The sequence below is a fragment of the Bos mutus genome, chromosome 2 (genome assembly GCF_027580195.1).
Source record: "Bos mutus isolate GX-2022 chromosome 2, NWIPB_WYAK_1.1, whole genome shotgun sequence".
Classification (NCBI taxonomy): Eukaryota; Metazoa; Chordata; class Mammalia; order Artiodactyla; family Bovidae; genus Bos; species Bos mutus.
In genome coordinates, this window is record NC_091618.1 from 14,799,751 (window position 1) to 14,820,192 (window position 20,442).

The window sequence follows — 20,442 nt, forward strand, 5'->3', positions numbered from 1 at the left end:
AGATTTTATATATCAGAGTAAGTAATTTTATTGCTTGAAAATTCACTATATAAAACATTCAGCATTCTGATCTTGGCTGGGTCTTCCTGCTCACTTATGGCTAAATTTTCAATTCATTGCCCATCTTGTGTATATGTATCTCTACCATTGTGCCTTTTAAAAAAAAATTATTTATTTATTTGGCTGTGTTGAGTCTTAGTTGTGGCACGTTGATTCTCTAGTTGTGGCCCATGCGCTCCAGAGTTCACAGGCTTAGTAATTGCAGTTCATGTGGGATCTTAGTTCCCCAATCAGGGGTCAAATCGAAGTCCCCTGCATTGCAAGGTGGATTCTTAACCGATGGACTGCCAGGGGAATCCCTCTTCCATTTGGCTTTAATCAAAGACTCATATTACATAAGAGCTAGAGATTATCTACACCAATCCCCTCAATTTTCAGAGAAGGAAATGAAACCTAGAAAGGTGAAGTTGCTTGTCCCCGCACATATAGCTAATTTAGTGACAGAACTCTGATCTCCCAGCTCTTCCAAGAAAGCAATGAAGGACTGTAGCTCATCAGTGACATCCTGTAGCTTTGAAGTCACTTTCTGAATTAATATCCTCCCCACTTTTTTTTTCTCTAGGCTTCACTGCAACTTTTGGGATTTTAGTTCCCTGACCAGGGATTGAACCCCCAGCCCTCAGCAGTGAAAGCTTAGAGTCCTAACCACTGGACCACCAGCAGATTCCCTGGGTTAATACTCTTTTCTGTAAAATGGAGCTAACAATGCCGTCTACCTTCTAGGTCGTGGTGTGTCAGGATTCAGGAGATAGAGCACATTGCTACTATTATTACTGCTGTGCCCCTTCCATTTCTCGATGTGTAGACTGCTTCACTGCTTCTTAAAGCTCCTCACCCTCGGTGTACCTGTCACATGCTCTCCTGATTCTTCTTATATTTCTCTGTCTGTAACTCTGCCTTCTCTTCCCCATTCTGCTCCACAATCAGGGCGGTCCTCCAGCTTCTCCCCGCTGCCCGTATTTCCTCTGAGCGTCTTCTCTATTTGCAGATCTCTCCCACATCACCACCTTCAAGTCTGACGTCCCCTCTGAACTTCAGACTAGGATTTCCAGTAGCCCTCTGGCCACAGCTACCTGATTTCCCACTCACATCAGACAGCATGTACTTAAAACCTAAGTCATTGCTTTTTCCCTAACTTGGCTTTCTTCCTTCTGGCTTTCTAATTTCTGTTAGTGATACTGCTAAACACCACATCACTGGGTTCTCTTTCTTTCTCTCTAGCCTTCCACAGCCAATTACAAATCATGGTACACTTTGGTATAATTAGGCAAGTCGAATAAGAGTTATAAGAGCTCTGGAGACTGCAGTGGGGCTCTCTGAACATAAGCAGTAGAATTTTTCAATCAGCCATCAAGACCCATGGATTTATATTCCATTCGGGTCATTTGTATCTTTTCCTTCCTTCCCATTCCTGCCATCATCACTGTGTTTAGACCAGTAAGCAGATTGACAATTGCAATAGTATAGCTGTTTGTTCACCTAGCACTCGCTTGGTTTGTTCTCTCTTTCTTCCCAGAAATATAACTTCCTGACGTTTCATAATGGAATGTGAGCTTGTCATTTGTTCATGGGACACATGAATCTTGACATAAGTAGACACAGAATATTATTACTCTGTGAGCTCCCAAGATATCTTAATCATGAATTACAACCTAGATCTGGATAAATGTGAGACTGATAGTTAATATTTCACCCACTTGTTTGACACACTTAAAATTTTTTTAATATATATTCATGTAATTCCAAACTCAGAATGTTAAAAAAGTATACCATATAACGTCTCCCCTCCATCTTTGCCTCTATCTCCCAGATCCCAGCTTGCCTCCAGTTAGCAACCACTGTCCTGGTTTTCTAGAGTTTCCACTTTTTTCCCTTATATTTTTTGGGTGTGTTCTTTGCTTTTTAAAAAGACTTAACTATGTGTATCATGTGTTATATTGGTGTCTTAGCCATCTTTCCATATGACTTTTTTCCTCTACTGATGGACACTTTTCTAGCCTTTTGCTATTGTAGACAGTGCTGCAGTGAATAACTATGTACATGTGTCCCTTCGATCATGTACCAGGATACTAGTGCTGGTGCTCAGTCTCTCAGTCGTGTCCGACTCTTTTCGACCCCATGGACTGTAGCCCGCCAGGTTCCTCTGTCAATGGAATTTCCCAAGCAAGAACACTGGACTGGATTGCCATTTCTTCCTCCAGCGAATCTTCCTGACCCAGGGATTAAGCCCATATCTCTTGCATCTCCTGCATTGGCAGGCGAATTCTTTACTACTTTGCCACCTGGGAAGCCCCATGTACTAGTATGCCTGTAGGATAAATTCCCAGGAGTGAAGTTGCTTGGTCAGAGAATATATGCATTCATCATTTTGAGAACTGTTGCCAAATTGCCTTCCATGGAATGACACCAATTTGTATTCCTACCAGTCAAGATTGAAAGTGCTTACTTTCCCACAGTCTTATCAATATTATCAAATGTTTGGATTTTGTGGCTCATTTGAGAGAGGAAAACTGAAACATCAATATAGTTTTAATTTACATTTATATTTTTATGACTGAAGTTGAACATCCCTTCATATGATATTTGTATTTCTTTTTCTGTGAACTGTTCTTTGTCTTATTTTTTCTTAGGTAATCATTCTTTTCTAGCAAATTTCTTAGAAGCTTAGTGTATATTATGGAGATTGCCATTTCTCTAAAGATGTTTTTGCCATGTTGTCATCTGTCTTTTCCCTTTTTGTGGTATATTTTGTTATACAGAATTTTGTTTTATCTTTATGTCGTCACATGTATCAGTCATTTATGGCTTTTGTATTTTGAGTCATGGTTATAAAGGCCTTTCCCAATTTGAGTTTATAAACCTTCTATATATTTTCTTAGCACTTTTATGGACTTATTTTCACACCTAGGTCTTTGATCCATATGGCATTTATCGTGGTATGAGATTGGGGTATAAATCCAGCTTATTTTTTTTTTCCAGAAGGCTAAAAATTGTCCCAGTGCCACTTAGTAAATTGCTCATCTTTTTACCATAGGTTCATCATATATTAAATTCCCACATATATTGGGGTGCTTTTCTGGATTTCCTAGTATACTCCACTGGTCTGTCTGTGTCTTTATCATCAGCATCACATCACAGTTTTAATTATTGATGAAGTATATAATATAACTGAATGTCTGTTGGTGCTAATTCCGTCTCTTCGTTCTTTTTCAAAATTTAACTGGCTGTTGTGTATTTATTTTTCCATAAAACTTTAGCATCAACTTGTATTGATCTTAAAATGACCTACTGGTATTTTTATTATGATCATGTTATATTATAAAATGACTTAGGAAGAATTGACATCTTAATATGTTGAACGTTCCTATTCAAAGAATTTGATTTTCTGTAGTCTTCTCTTGTGTCCTTAGGTTTTTTTTATAAGTCTTATGCATTTCTTGTTAAATTTATTCCTCTGTGTTTTGTATTTTTAATGCTGTTGAAAACGGGAGTCCTTTATTTCATTATATTTCTTACTTGGTATTTTTTTTTTGCGCACACACACACACACACACACACATATATATATATAAGTTAATGAGTTAATGATTTCTAATATGCATTTCATAATCTCCTACCCCCGTTAATACTCTTTTTGTTTGTGGTAATTTTACAGTTGATTCTCTATCATTTTCCAGGTATACAGTCATATCCACAAACAGTGGTAATTTCACCTCCTACTTTCTAGTTCTTTCTCTAGTTTCTTTCTCAAGTCTTATTGCATTTGGCTAATGTCCCCAGAACAATGTTAAATAATATGTAGTGGGAATAGATGGCATCCTTGTTCTGTTGCTGACTTTACTGGGTAACTTCTATTAAATGCTAGGTTTGGGGCTAAAATAGATATATTTTTATCAGGAACAAACTTTTAATAGATTATAGATCAGACTCTGTGCCATAAAATGGAGATTAAAAAAATGAAATGACTATAACTATACCTGCCTTCAAAGAGTTTGTAGGAAAAGATAGGTACAAAAATTAGTGTGAAAGGTGTCACAGTAAAATTATGTATAGTTCACAACAGGGACACACAAAAAAGGCGATATTCAATCAGCTTGAATCCCATGTCAAGAGAAAATTCTAAAGAACAGTGTACTCAAAACATATTGGCTTAGTTTGCCTTTGAAATGTTTTCATTGAGTTAATTATAGAATGTCCTTGACTTTAAAGTCAGGATATAGGAAAGTCATGTAAATAACCTTTGTTATCCCTGCCCTGCAAATGGGTTCATTATTACCATTTTTCTAGATTATATATATACATTAATATACAATATTTGTTTTTTTCTTTTTGACTTCACTCAGTATAACAGGCTCTAGATTAATCCACCTCACTAGAACTGACTCAAATTTGTTCCTTTTTATGGCTGAGTTGGAGAAGGCAATGGCACCCCAGTCCAGTACTCTTGCCTGGAAAACTCCCATGGATGGAGGAGCCTGGTAGGCTGCAGTCCATGGGGTCGAGAAGAGTCAGACACGACTGAGCGACTTCACTTTCACTTTTCACTTTCATGCATTGGAGAAGGAAATGGCAACCCACTCCAGCGTCCTTGCCTGGAGAATCCCAGGGACAGAGGAGCCTGGTGGGCTGCCGTCTATGGGGTCGCACAGAGTCAGACACAACTGAAGCGACTTAGCAGCAGCAGCAGCAGCATGGCTGAGTAATATTCCATTGTATGTGTGCAGGGCAGTAATAAAGACATATAGATACAGCAGGGGATGGAAAGGGTGGGACAAATTGAGACAGTAACATTGAAACATATACATTATGGTATGTAAAGTAGCAGGAAGTTGCTATATAACACAGGGAGCTCATGACAGCCTAGAAGGGTGGAATGAGGTGAGGGGTGGAAGGGAGGTTCAAGAGGGAGGGGATATATGTATACTTCTGGATGATTCACATCATTGTACAGCAGAAACCAACTCAACATTGTAAAGCAATTATCTTCCAATTAAAAGTAAATTAAAAATAAAAAAGAACCTTGTTAGTTCAGTAAGGACATTAGTGAAGATATTTATTGAATGTCTCAAACATTAAATCAGTGCTGGGCTTCCCTGGTGGCTCAGTTGGTAAAGAATCCATCTGCAATGCAGGAGACCCAGGTTCAATCCTTGGGTGGGGAAGATCCTCTGGAGAAGGAAATGGCTACCCACTCTAGTATTCTTGGCTGGAAAATCCCATGGGCAGAGGAGCCTGGCTGGCTACAGTCCATGGGTTGCAAAGAGTCAGACACAACTGAGCGACTGAACCACCACCACCACACACATAGACATGGTCTCTCCTCGTGGGATTATTACAGTGTAGCAGGGAAACACACATCCAAGCAGGCAAATAAAATGCATTCCAGCAGTTGCCATGGCATACATGTATACAATGCAGTGGGTCCTGGAAGAAATAGCGATTAGCATGAACCCAGGAAAGTCAAGGAAAGCTTCCCAAGTGATGCTGTGTTTGAGCTGACTCTGAAGGAAGAGTATGAGCTTCTCAGACTGAGAAGGGTAGTTTTAATTGTAGCATAGGAACAATATATAAAAAGGTTGGCAGCGTGAAGGGTATAGTGTACCTGGGAATGGCATAGATCTTAAGAGTGGGAGGTAGGTAGCTGGAAGGAGATGAGCATACAGAGATTGGCAGAAGTTGGGTCCCAAGGGGTATTAAATCCATTTGTAGAAATATGGACTTTATCAAGGAGGCAGGAAGGAGCACTAAAGAATTTTAAACAGGAGAATCTGGAAAGATCACATACTTCAGGACGGATTGAAGGGTAAAAGATAAAAGGCAAGGAGACCAGTTAGGAAGTTTATTGTATTGGTCCGAATATTCTCTATAATGACATTTAATGCCCTCAGAAGAATTCACATACAGATTCCTCCTAGAAGTTAGCGCCAGAAAAATGCTCATTTCATAGTGGGCAAATGTTGCGAGCATTATATAAATTGTTTTTATTTCTGTTTTGTTTTGGTTTTTGCCTTGGATTACAGTACAAATGGTGCTCAGTGTAAACCTACAGAAACCATCTCATCTCCATGTAAAATTTCTAATTTCTATTGTAAAATATGTTTCATATATATGTATTTAAAACTACTTTAAAAAGGATGTATGATCATTTTGGAAAATATACACAAATGTAATGAAAAAATATAAATTCCTGACATCATCTATTGCCACTGCTCACCAGCTGTTTCCATCCTAAATCAATGACATTCTACCTCCATCTCAACTGCAAAAAGAACTCGTTACTTTGCAAGGGGGCAAATTCTGTGTTGAGCAGCTTAACCTGGTATTACTCAAAATAGTTTTTTGGTTTTTTTACCAAAACATTAAGATATACTACATTTTACATCTTGACCAGGACTTACCTGGTAACTCAGCTGGTAAAGAATCTGCCTACAATGCAGGACACCCTGGTTCAATTCCTGGGTCAGGAAGATCCCCTGGAGAAGGGATAGGCTACACACTCCAGTATTCTTGGGTTTCCCTGGTGGCTCAGATGGTAAAGAATTGGCCTGTAATGCAGAACACCTGGGTTTGATCCCTGGGTTGGGAAGATCCCCTGGAGGAGGGCATGGCAACTCACTCCAGTATTTTTGCCTGGAGAATCCCCATGGACAGAGGAGACTGGCAGGCTACAGTCCATGGGATCCCAAAGAGTTGGACACGATTGAGCGACTAAACACAGCACATCTTGACCTATACACACCTAGGATTCTGTATATTAATTTCTCTCTATCTGAAACAGAAAAATCAGGTAAGAATTCTTACTACTTGCAATAAGCTCTAATATTTTAAATTCTATTTTGTGTTCTTTAAAATCCTGCTTGTACCCACTAAATTGATTTCACAGCCCACTAATGGACCGAGATAAGCAGTAAAATAACCACCGACTTAAAACTTTCCAAACCTTAGTTTGCTTGCATATAAATATGAAGGCACTAGATCAAGACATCTGAGTTCAAAAAATCCCATCAAGTTCTCATTTTTAAGAAACTGTTCTTCATGTTGAGTTAACATCTGCTTCCTTTGAGTCCTATCCATTGGTCCATTTTGCTTTTCAGAACCACACTGAAACATTTATTCAACAAATATGACTGAGCACCTGTGTGCCAGACATGCTCTGTGCTAGGGGTGCTGAACAGTCAGCCCTTGTGGAACTTAAGGTTCTAGTGATCAGTCCAGAGGACTCGTCTGCCGGAGCTGCTGGAAGAATAATTCTGCTTCCTCTTCCACGTAATTGTTCGTCAATATTGGAAGACAACTATCATGTTTCCTTTTAATCTTTTCTCCTAGTTTCTAAACTGACATAGTTTCTATTGACAACAGCTGTTGAGTCATAGTGATCAACTGAAACTTCCCATACTAAAGATGGACTTGCCAAGGTAACCTCTAATAGTGATATTGAAGCAAAGATTTGTTTAATGTTGGGGAACAAGTTATGTGAAGATCTGGGTGAGGAGGGTTCCTGACACAGGGGCTATCAGGAGTGCATTGGCACGTTGGGAAACATCGAGACCATTGAGGCTGGAGCTAGGGGAGGTAGGGGATGGGAGGAAAGGTCTTGCAGTCCTTTTGGATGAGGGTAATGATTTTGGAATTCTTTCTGAAAGAAAACCTCTGGAGGTTTTGAGAAGAGGAATGAGATGACATGACTTGTATTTTAGCAGATCCCTCTGGTAAGAGCAGGGCCAGAAAGAAAGCCAAGGCATTAGTCTGTTTATTCGAGTGTTCTTTTATGATCCTCCTTATAGAGTTTTATCATATGCTTCTTAAACTTCCTGCATATTTCTTAAGATATTTAATTTTAACAATTTTGCGAGAACCTTTCATTGCATTGGATAGCTAGCTACTCATTTTTGTGTGTTCACTTTGTGTGTTTTATAACTGGATATCTTCATATATTCTCTTGTTTCTAGGAGGTTTTTTTTTTTTACTTTATTAAGGTATAATTTACATACAATAAGAGGTACAGTGTTTTAAGTGTACAAGTTCAATGGGTTTTGATATGTATTCATGTGTAACAATCACCAAAAATAAGATAGAACATTTCTATCACCCAGAATTTCCCTCTTATTTCCCCTTGCCCCCAGTGCCTTTTATCAGTCTGCTTTCTGTCACTCTACATTAGTCTTGCCCATTTCCAGAATTTCATGTGACTGGAATCACACACTGTTGACTCTTTTGTATCTAGCTTTTTTTGTTGAGGCTAATGCTTTTGAGATTCATTCATGTCATTTTATGTATCAGAGGTGTGTTCTTTTCTGTTGCTCACTGCTATTCTTTGGTATGGATGTACCACAATTTATCCATTCACCAGTTGATGGACATTTCTTTCTAGATGAGGATGAATGTGAATGAAGTAGCTCTAATTTCTTGTACAAACCTCTTTGTGGACATATATTTTCATTTCTCTAGGGTAAATACTTAGGAGTAGAATTCTTGGGTCCTGGAGTAGGTTTAACTTTACTGGAACTGCTAAACAGTTTTCCAAAGTAATTGTACCATTTTGCATTCCCACCAGTGGTGTGTGAGATCCAGTTTCTCCACATCCTTGTCAACACTTGGTACTGTCAGCCTTTTTAGTTTTAGCCATTACAGTGGGTGTGTACTGACGTTTCATTTTTCATTGTGTATTTCCCTAATGGTTAATGATATTGAACATTTTTTCATGAGCTTAATTTGTGTGTCTTTTAGTGAAATATCAGTTCAAATCATTTGCCAATGAGTTGTTTGTCCTCTTAGTGAGTTTTTTGAAGTCTTTATCTATTCTAGATACAAGTCTTTAAAAATATTTATTTATTTATTTATGGCTGTGCTGGATCCTCGTTGCTGTGTGAGGACTTTCTCTAGTTGCGGAGAGTAGGGGCCACTCTCTAGTTGCAGTGCGTGGGCTTCTCATTGTGGTGGTTTCTCTTGTTGTGGAGCATGAGCTTTAGGGTGCGTGGGCTTCAGTAGCCGCTGCACGTGGGCTCAGTAGTTCCGGCTCGCAGGCTCCAGAGCACAGGCTCACTAGTTGTGGCTCATGGGCTTAGTTGCCCTGAGGCATCTGGGATCTTCCTGGGCCAGAGATCAAACCCACATCCCATGCATTAACAGGCAGATTCGTAACCACTGGACCACCAGGGAAGTCCTGTCTTTCACTTTAGATTGGACTGATCCTGACATGTCCCAGATCATTTGACCTCTGAAAATGTCAATGAGGAGGCAAAACTCTCAGTCTTCACGGTATTCGTCTCCTACCTTCTAGCATACATTTTTCTTACTAAGGTATCTAAGATACTTGCTACTTTCTTCTTCTTATGTTCAATCAGCATTATAATATCGATGTAGTGAACTGTTGTCCCTGATAGGTGAAAACAAACTGCTACTAATCCATATAGAGACAAAATATCTCTCAAGTCAATGGCTGTATTCCAAGGGCCTGGTACCATGTTGATTTGCTTCAATAGAAAGATCACATCTGGAACAACAGCTACAATCAGAATTACCCAGTGACTAAGCATTAGTACTGGGTAATTCTGATTGTACTAATCCCACTCCAGTACTCTTGCCTGGAAAATCCCATGGATGGAGGAGCCTGGTAGGCTGCAGTCCATGGGGTCGCTGAGGGTCGGACACGACTAAGCAACTTCACTTTCACTTTTCACTTTCATGCATTGGAAAAGGAAATGGCAACCCATTCCAGTGTTCTTGCCTGGAGAATCCCAGGGACAGGGGAGCCTGGTGGGCTGCCGTCTACAGGGTCACACAGAGTCGGACACTACTGAAGTGACTTAGCAGTAGCAGCAGTAAGCATACTAAAGGAGACGGAAATGGCAACCCATTCTAGTATTCTTGCCTGGAAAATTCCATGGACAGAGGAGCCTGGTGGGCTACAGTTCATGAGGTCACAAAGAATCAGACATGACTGAATGACGAACAAGCATACTAAAATCTACAGTCAGTGCCCAAGACTTGTCCACCTTCTGCAGAGGCCAGAGAGGCAGATTAAATGCAGAAGTGATAGGAATCACTACCCTAACATCTTTGAAGCCTTTGATGGTGACTCTAATCTCTGTATATTTCCAAGGGATTTAGTGTTGGTTTTGGTTTATGCTGGTAGGAAAGGAAAGTTAAGAATTTCTATTTGTTCCAAAGTCTCCGAGTCGTGTCCAACTCTTTGCGACCCCAGGGACTGTAGCCCCCCAGGCTTCTCTGTCCATGGAATTCTCCAGGCAAGAATACTGGAGTGGGTAGCCATTCCCTTCTCAAGGAGATCTTCCCAACCCAGATATTGAACCCTGGTCTCCCACATTGCAAGCGGATTCTTTACCGTCTGAGCCACCAGGGAAACCCAAGAATACTGGAATGGGTAGACTATCCCTTCTCCAGCGGATCTTCCCAACCCAGGAGTCGAACTGGGATTTCCTGCATTGCAGGTGGATTCTTTACCAGCTGAGTTACCAGGGAAGCCCGTTATCATAATAGCTCCCATACCATGATCAGCAAGCTACAGTGGGGTTTTTGCCAGTTGCTAAGTAGGGTTTTTGGAAATGTATTTCAGAAATAGGAAAAATAACCATAGGGTGAGATAAACACAGGCCAGAACTCCATTAATATTGCCTCAATAAATGCCTACTTTGATTGGTGGATCACAATGGCGTTTTGGGTACCCTGGGATTAACACACATTCAGAACCAGTATTTCTCAGTCCCTGAAAAATCTAGATAGTTCCTTTCTCCTAGTGTCCAGTCATTCTAGTAAATGGCTTCACTTACGTTCATTTAGTAATGACCTACTAGGACATTATTTCAGGTCCCTTGAGGAAGACTCAGAGGAGATTTTTAATATGTACTTGTGGGAATGTAGTGTCCTTCTTCAATCAAATGTTCTATAAATCCAGTTCTGTAAAGCAGCTTAGGTCTGAGTTATCGATGGCAGGCTATCATACTCCAATATGACAAACCAAATCAGATTCCTAAAAAAAAAATCCAAAATACAAATCATATTCCTGCTCAGTAGACCTAGAGTTTCTGTTTGGTGGTTGGTTGGTTTTTTGTTATATAGACCAAGTTAATACTTTAGTAAGCTGTTTGTTTAGACAGTTCCCAGAGACAGCAAGATCAGTTAGCCATCACCAAGATCCATCCCTGCTGTTGTTGTTTAGTCACTAAGTCACATCCGACTCTTTGTGACCCCATGGACTGCAGCATGCGAGGCTTCTCTGTCCTCCACTATCTCTCAGAGTTTGCTCAGATTTATGTCCATTGAGTCAGTGATACTGTCTAACCATCTCATCCTCTTCCAGTCCCTTCTTCTTTTGCCTTCAGTCTTTCCCAGCAAGAAGGCCTTTTCCAATGAGTTGGCTCTTTGCATCAGGTAGCCAAAGTATTGGAGCTTCAGCTTTAGCACCAGTCCTTCCAATGAATATTCAGGGTTGATTTTCTTTAGGATTGACTGGTTTGATCTCCTTGCTGTCCAAGGAACTCTCAAGAGTCTTCTCCAGCACCACAGTTTGAAAGCATCAGTTCTGCAGTGCTCAGCTTTCTTTATGGTCCAACTCTCACATCCATACATGACTACTGGAAAAACCATGGCTTTGATTATGTGGATCTTTATCAGCAGAGTGATGTCTCTGCCTTTTAATAAGATGTTCTAGCTTTTCTTATCATAGCTTTCATTTCAAGGAGCAAGCGTCTTTTAATTTCATGGCTGCAGTCACCACCCACAGTGATTTTGGAACCCAAGAAAATAAAATCTGCTACTATTTCCACTTTTTCCCTTTCTATTTGCCATGAAATGATGGGACTGGATGCCATGATCTTAGTTTTTTTTAATCTTGAGTTTCAAGCCAACTTTTTCATTCTCATCTTTCACGCTCATCAAGAGTCTCTTTAGTTTCTCCTCAGTTTCTGCCCAGTATTCTTGCCAGGAGAATTCCTTGGACAGAGGAGGCTGGTGGGCCACAGTCCATGGGGTTGCAAAGAATCAGACATGACTGAGCGACTACACTTTCACTTTTTCACTTTCTGCCATTAGAGTGATATCATCTGCATATCTGAGGTTGTTGATATTTCTCCTGGCTTGACTCCAGGAGAGTCTTGACTCATCCAGCCTGGCATTTCACATGATGTACTCTGTATATAAGTTAAATAAGCCAGGGTGACAATATATAGCCTTGATGTACTCTTTTCACACACAAAGGCTATAGTGTAGTAGTGAAGCAAAAGTAGGTGTTTTTCTGGAACTCTTTTGCTTTCTCCATGATCCAATGAATGTTGGCAATTTGATCCCTGCTGTATACTATGGTAATCATATGCACATCGTCACCAGCATTTAACCACTGTCACCTGGCCTTTGCCACTCTGGGATCTTATCATCCCATTTCAGTGAGGACTTTTTCTTCTGTCATCCCCATCCTACAGATGATAACCTCCATATCTAAGTGAAGGAAGTGTCTTCTGGACATTTGGGTTTCTTCCTCTACATTCCAGAGTTTTTGGCATCTCAACTTCATTGAATATAGTTCACTCTTGAGTTCAAGTTGTGGTCAGCCAGTGAAACATTTTTAGAGACATTCCTAAGTGCTTTAACTCACTAACAACTCTTCCTGCATGATAATTTTACATTATCCTCCCTGGGAAATACTGGGATCTGACTCTGGCCATGGTCTGGTGGTAGTGCGAAGTGGGGAGGTGTGTCTGGAGGAAAATTGGCATCTCCTTGCAAAGTAGTTGCCTCAGGTGAGTTTCTTCTGTCTTCAGGGAAAGGAAGGCTGGTTTCCTCAGACTAAGAAGGACAGGCAGCTTCCTTGGTGAGGGAGGCTCTTGGGAATTTAGAGGTTCAAGGTTCTCAGAATCTATTCAGATGTTCCCATTCCGCATCTTAGGGTCTCCCTCACCATCAGTGCCTGTCGCATCAGAGACTTGGTCAGGATGTTAAAAAAACCTGTGTTGTTATTTTGCAACCTACACATTTGGGGTCTAATTTTCAGCTATATGAGCCATGTGATTTCACAGAGAGCTTCGTTTAGGGTCATCATCAAAGTTCTCTGATTCTCTGATGGTGACTTGAGTTTAAAGACTGGAACTTATCATTTCCTCTCTCTAAGTGCTTCAGTACAGTCAGAAGCAGATGGTCTCCCAAGTCCTTGTAGTCATCATTACTATCATGATGGTCAAATGCAGCAGCCACTTGGTCTCCCAAAGCATTGCCTTTGATAGGACTTCATCCTAAGCAAACATGAGTGATGAGGTAGGTAATCATAATGCCACTACATTTCCATTTTCCATTGACAGTAAGCCCATCACTCTGTTCAAGCTCAAACAGTCAGCAAACCAATCCCCAAGTCCTATTTTGGAGGGTCTATTTCCTGGGACCTTTTCTGTTGTTAAGATTGTATGGTAAGAGTCCTATCCAGAAAACGCAAGTCATTCCAGATATTCCAAACAGAGATAATATACTACAGGAAATTGCAAGGGTGTGGGAATGTCTGGAAGAGCACAAATCAGGATGGGGACTGGAGGAACAAAAAAGAAGAAGGAGATGATACTCAGAGACCACAAGGGCTTGAGAGTTCACAAGCCCTTAAAGCGCAACCCACAAGCGTGTGCTGCCTGCTGCCCTTCTGGAGACACAGTCAGTCTTGGATCTGCTGAAGAGTTGCCACCTCAATCAGAACTTGAATCACATAAAAGATTCTGTATCTGCCTCAGCTGCTGTCCAGAATCATCCCATCGTGCTACTATTACAACTGTGAGAGCTAGAAGCTGGAAATTTCTCTCTTCCTCCGGTCTTCTGTTTCCATTCTGACCCATTTAGCATAGCTTACAGGAAATTAACTGATGAGAGATCCTGGGTCATGAGATTTCAGACTCTCGGCCCCAGACTCTACTTATCAGAACATAGCGGAATACAAAAGGGCAGTTGTTTGACTTAAATAGGTATGCAATAGGTAAAAATGATCAGTTCAGTTCAGCTCAGTCCAGTCGCTCAGTCGTGTCTGACTCTTTGCGACCACATGAACCACAGCATGCCAGGCCTCCCCGTCCATCACCAACTCCCAGAGTCCACCCAAACCCATGTCCATTGAGTCGGTGATGCCATCCAACCATCTCATCCTCTCTCGTCCCCTTCTCCTCCTGCCTTCAATCTTTCCCAGCATCAGGGTCTTTTCAAATGAGTTAGCTCTTCGCAAGCAGGTGGCCAAAGTATTGGAGTTTCAGCTTCAACATCAGTCCTTCCAGTGAACACCCAGGACTGATCTCCTTTAGGATGGACTGGTTGGATCTCTTTGCAGTCCAAGGGACTCTCAAGAGTCTTCTCCAACACCACAGTTCAAAAACATCAATTCTTCAGTGCTCAGCTTTCTTTATGGTCCAACTCTCACATCCATACATGACCACTGGAAAAACCATAGCTTTGACTAGACGGACCTTTGTTGACAAAGTAATGTCTCTGCTTTTTAATATGTTGTCTAGGTTGGTCATAACTTTCCTTCCAAGGAGTAAGCATCTTTTAATTTCATGGCTGCAATCACCATCTGCAGTGATTTTGGAGCCCAGAAAAATAAAGTCAGCCATTGTTTCCCCATCTATTTGCCATGAAGTGATGGGACTGGATGCCATGACCTTAGTTTACTGAATGTTGAACTTTAAGCCAACTTTTTCACTCTCCTCTTTCACTTTCATCAAGAGGTTCTTTAGTTTTTCTTCACTTTCTGCCATAAGGGTGGTGTCATCTGCATATCTGAGGTTATTGATATTTCTCCCAGCAATCTTGATCTTTATTCCAGCTTGTGCTTCATCCAGCCCAGCGTTTCTCACGATGCACTCTGCATATAAGTTAAATAAGCAGGGTGACAATATACAGCCTTGAAGCCTTGACATACTCCTTTTCCTATTTGGACCCAGTCTGTTGTTCCATGTCCAGTTCTAACTGTTGCTTCCCGACCTGCATATAGGTTTCTCAAGAGGCAGGTCAGGTGGTCTGGTATTCCCATCTCTTTCAGAATTTTCCACAGTTTATTGTGATCCATACAGTCAAAGGCTTTGGCATAGTAGGTTCAAGCTGGTTTTAGAAAAGGCAGAGGAACCAGAGATCAAATTGCCAGCATCCACTGGATCATCGAAAAAATGATCAGTACAGAAACCAAAATCTGTTGCCTTAGTTACGAAAGCCTGGCAAGAGCAAAGAACAAACTTACTCAACCCTAGATGGATAGGTTAAGGAAAAACAGCAATTTCTCCTGCTTGTCAGATGCTATAGTCTAGCAATGCAACAGTTTCACCAATACAAATCCAGTGAATATTTATTATCTACTATGGGTGAAGCTCAGTTTATCTTGTGATACTTTAATCTTGTGATTTGAGTGAAAAGTATAAATCAGAGTAGATTAAAAATCAGATAAACATTTTTATATTTAATGACTGTAATTCTACCATATTACCCCATCCTCATCATTTTCACAAATAGTGATATTTACTTAGAGACCAGAGGCATCCGTAATGAGCTCCCTTACTACTCCCTTCTCAGGGAGTACACTTGGTACACTTTGTCACTGTCTCTTCCTATTGCAAAGAGGGAATCCACTCCTCCCATCCCTCACTAATCCTCTCTAATAGTAACCATTTTAATGTGTTTCAATCTCTTCCTGTTTCATTTGGAAGTTTATTTCTTCAGTTAATCTTTTTTTTTTCTTTACAAAATATTCAAATTCTTCAGCCTTGATCCCATTTTCCCTTACTATCACTTCCTCCCTTATTCTCTTTCCCTTTACAGCAGAACTCTGAAAAGAGTTGTGTGTGCTTCTTTTTCTCATCCTATTCTCCCTTAAACGCACCCTAACACACACATACACACACTCTCTACTGATAAATCCAGTGGTCAACCCTTTGTCCTCATCTTACCAAAACTAACACATTTGATCTACTCTTTCTTCCTTGAAATGCTTTCTTCCCCTCTAGGATATTTCTTTTTATCTTTCTGGCTTTCCTCTCAGGTATCTTTGCTTGGTCCTTTTCATCTCTGTGTTCTCTAAATGTTAAGAGTGCCAAGGACTTGTATCTGTTCTATGTAGTCTCCTCCTTTGTAATCACATCTAATCTCATGACTGTAAATACCATCTATATGCTGATGGTTCCCAATCTTATATCCCCAGCCTGGACCTATTTTCTTAACTCTACTCATGTGCCCAGCTGCCCACTCTTCATCTCTTATTGGATGAATAACGGGACATGTTAAAGTTAACATGTCCAAAATTGAGCTCCAGGTCCCAGCCCCTACCACCTGGTTCTCACCTCGTCTTTCCCATTTCAACAAATGGCAAGTCCCTTTTGCCAGTACTCAGGCCGTAAAACTTGGAGTCATCCATGATCGTTCTCTCTCTCTTCCTTGCCGTATGTTTGTTACCTAGTTGTGTGTGTGTGAATTACCTCCTTCCTTTATCTATTGGAGTCTTTTCATTAAGCCCCTGGAACTCAGTCTCCATCCTGTCGTGAAAGTATACTTTTCTTTTCGGGACCGGAGTACATAGCTCTAGGAGTTCATCTGCCAACTTGAGGTATTTCACTTTAGGGAAGAGTCATGTGGCTGCCCTTTGACACAGTCTGTTGCTAAAATCATTCCCCAGTTCTCAGCCTTTTCAGAGGTCCTCTGTTCTTTCTTCTGCTTTTCGAAACAGTGTTCAAGTCTCTGCAGTCAGGAGAAGATAATTTTCCACTTTACTTTCACTGTTAACATCCTCCCACTCCCCATCAACTCTCAGTGAGGAGCCTGTTTAAGTTTGTACACAGTGACTACTGTTTGCAACTCTTAACAGTACTGATGCTCACTTTGAATGTCTACAAATTGCCTGCATAGCAAATTCTTGTTGAAACTTAGACTGAAAAAGAAAATCTGTTTCTCCCCCAAGGAATTAACTTTTATTAAATCTTTTAAAAATAGAATTAGTGTTTATGTAAGACATGTCTGAAAAAGAACTGGCAATGACTTGGTCATCAATTTATCTTTCCTCTGTGAAACTAACTTTGATTCCTTTCAGGGTTAAGAATGGATTTTAAAGAATAGTTACACTAATAGTTAGATGAAAGTTAACAAAGAATTCAGAATCTTCAGATATAACATAAGTTGAGATTATTTGGTTACAAGTTAAAAGGAAAACCACCTCAGATTGCCTTAAGGAAAAGGACATTTATTGGCTCAAGTAACTTAAAAGTCCAAGGATCGATATAGCTTAAGGTATGACTGAGCCTAGGGCTGGGGTCAGCGAAAGGAGCCTGTGTCTGGTTTTGTTTGTTTGATTTGGGGCCACATTGCACAGCATGTGGGATCTTAGTTCCGGACCAGAGGTTGAACTGGAGCCCCCTGTGTTATAAATGTGGAGTCTTAACCACTGGACTGCAAAGGAAGTCCCCTGTCTGTGTCTGTTTTTGTAAATAAAGCTTTATTGGCACACAGCCATGCCCATTCCTTCTCATATTGTCTAGATCTTTTTATGCTCTGAGTTGAGCAACATAGTGGTGAAGCTGAATAGTTGTGAAAGAGATCTATGACCCACTATGATTTGTGGGTTTTTCCCCCGAACCTCAAGTCCCACAAGAGTGCCCCTATTTCAGATGCTAATCACAAGTCAGATTGCCCCTATTTCAGATGCTTATCACAAGTCAGATTGTTCCCTATGCTTCTGACCAACTGGCTATAAATCAGAGATTCCCAGGACCCCTTCCTTGCTTAATCTGCGAGTGGATCACAGAATTCAGAAAACTGGTTAACTTACCGGTTCATTACAAAGGGTATTAAGCGGTCATGAATCAACAACTGGATAAAGAGAGACATAGGACAAGGTGCTGAAACCAGGAGCTTCTGGCCTGTGGAGTTTGGAGCTGGCAAGTGGGTGAGTTCTGGCTCACTAGCCTGCAAGTTCAGAACCCCATCCTTCTTGGTTTTTATGGAGGCTTCATCACATAGGTGTGGTTGATTAAATCACTGGCCATTGGTAATTGATTGAACCTCCAGCCCCTCTCTCCTCTTCAGAGGTCATGAGGTGGGACTGTTAATCCACTAATTGTTCTCCCTGGCAATCTCCCATTCTTTAGGGGACTTCCAAAAGTTACTTTATTGGTATTTCCCTGGTGGTCTGGTGGTTAAGACCCAGCACTCCCAATGCAGGGGGCTCAAGTTTAATCTCTGGTCAGTGAAGTTGATCCCGAATGCTACAACTAAGATTCAGTGCAGCCAAATAAATAGTCAAAAAAATGTCACCGTATTAACATAAACTCAGTTATGGTTGAAAGGGACTTGTTATAAGTAACAAGATCCCCATTTCACCTTCATGGCTCTGATATGATTTCGAATAATATAACACAAGATGCTCCCATTGCTCTCACCGCTTAGAAAATTCCAGGGGTTTGGAGAACTGTGAGCCAGGAACCATGGACAAAGTCCAAAATACATATTTATTATAAATCACATTTTCACACCCACAAACCCTGAAATATTTCCCATCTGGCCCTTTACAGAAATGAATGACCAGCCTCTGGTCTAGAGAAAAATGATGTCAGTTAGATCTGGTCTGTTTCTCTGCTCTGCTTTCCCCAGTGTTGATCCCTTCTCATGTAGGTTCTCTTATGGTGGCAGAAAATCTGCATAGCTCCAGGCTCACATCCTCATAAGATTGGTCTTCTTTCCTAGTTGTCCAATAAAAAGTGCTGAGACTTGCTTTGATTGAACCTCCTTTTGTGGCCTTGTTTGATATGTCCATCCCCAAACCAATAACTGGCCATGGGAATGCAGTACTCTGATTTGCCAGGTTAAGGTCAGAAGTTGCCCTCTGGAGTGATGAGTCGAGTAAGTATCTTCCAGACCCATAAGAACTGAAGGGTTGATCTTCTTAAGAAAAGTTGAGGAGCTATTTCCAGAAGAAGGTATTGTAGGGGGAGTAGTAGGAATAGCATAATGAGTAAACAGAAGGGAAATTACATAACAGGCCAGTAACCAAAAGTGCCCTTTGATACAGTTAGAATAGCAACTTTTAAATAGCTACAGCTTCTTCTGTTAATACGGAAACAAATACTTTCCCTTTTCACCAATTCATTTTTTTTTTAAATATTTATTTATTTGGCTGTGCCGGGTCTTAGTTGTGGCACACGAGATCTTCAGTCTCGGTTGCCACAGGCAGAATGTTTAGTTGCAGCATGCAAACTCTTAGTTGCAACATGTGAGATCTAGTTCCCTGACCAAGGATCGAACTCGGGACCCCTGCACTGGGAGCATAGAGTCAACCATTGGACCACTAGGGAAGTCCCTCACCAATTCATTTTAAATCAAGATTTAGGTCAACTAAGTGAAATTACTGTTTTTATTTATTACAGTTTGATATTGGCAATTTCATGCAGTTTATATTAGCTTCCTAGGGTGGGCTACAACAAAGCACCACAAAGTGGGTGGATTAAAACAACTGAAATTTATTCTGTCAGTCTGGAGATTGGAAGTCAGAAACCAAAGTGTCAGCAGGGCCACACTCCCTCCAAAGGCTCCAGGGAGAATCCTTCCAGCTTCTGGTGGTTGCAGGTATTCCTTGACTTGTAGTTCAGTAACTCCAGTCTCTACCTCTTCACGAGGCTTTCTTCCTTGTGTGTATTTATGCATCCTCTCTTCTTGGTGTAAGGACACCAGCCATTGGACTCAGGGCCCAACCTAATCCAGTACGGGCTTCCCAGGCAGTGCTAGTGGTAAAGAACCCGACTGCCAATCCAGGAGACATAAGAGACACGGGTTTGATCCCTGGGTCAGGAAGATCCTCTGGAGGAAGGCATGGCAACCCACTCCATTATTCTTGCCTGGAGAATCCCATGGACAGAGGAGCCTGGAGAGCTACAGTCCATGGGGTCACAAAGAGTCGGACATGACTGAAGTGACTTAGAACACATGCTCTAATCCAGTATGAGTTCATCCTAGTTATATCTGCAGAGACCTTCTTTCCAATAAGGTTACATCCTGAGGTTCCAGGTAGACATGGATTTTGAAGGGACAGTATTCAACCCAGAGAATTGTGTTCCTCCTAAAAAGATATACTGAAGTCCGAACCTACAGTACCCTCTTTGAAAATAGGGTTGTTACAGGTGTAATTAATTAAGATGAGGTCATACTGGAGTATGGCTCTTTCATTCAAAATGACTAGGGTCCTTATAAGGAGACATTGTGACTATACAGGAGAGATCTCCCTGTGGAGACACAGAGACACACAGGGAGAAGATAGCCCTGTGAAGATGGAGAAAAGGTTGAGGTTCTGCAGCCACAAGCTGGGGAACACTTGGGGCCACCAGAAGACAGGGAAAAGCAAAGGATTCCTCTCTTAAAGATTTCAGAGGG

General features: G+C 41.0%; 1 protein-coding gene across 1 annotated transcript in view; it reads left to right on the forward strand.

Annotated features, from left to right (window-relative positions):
- The window catches only part of ZBTB8A (zinc finger and BTB domain containing 8A), a 60,615-nt gene that overhangs the window by 15,887 nt on the left and 24,286 nt on the right, over positions 1-20,442 (forward strand). The window lies entirely within an intron of this gene.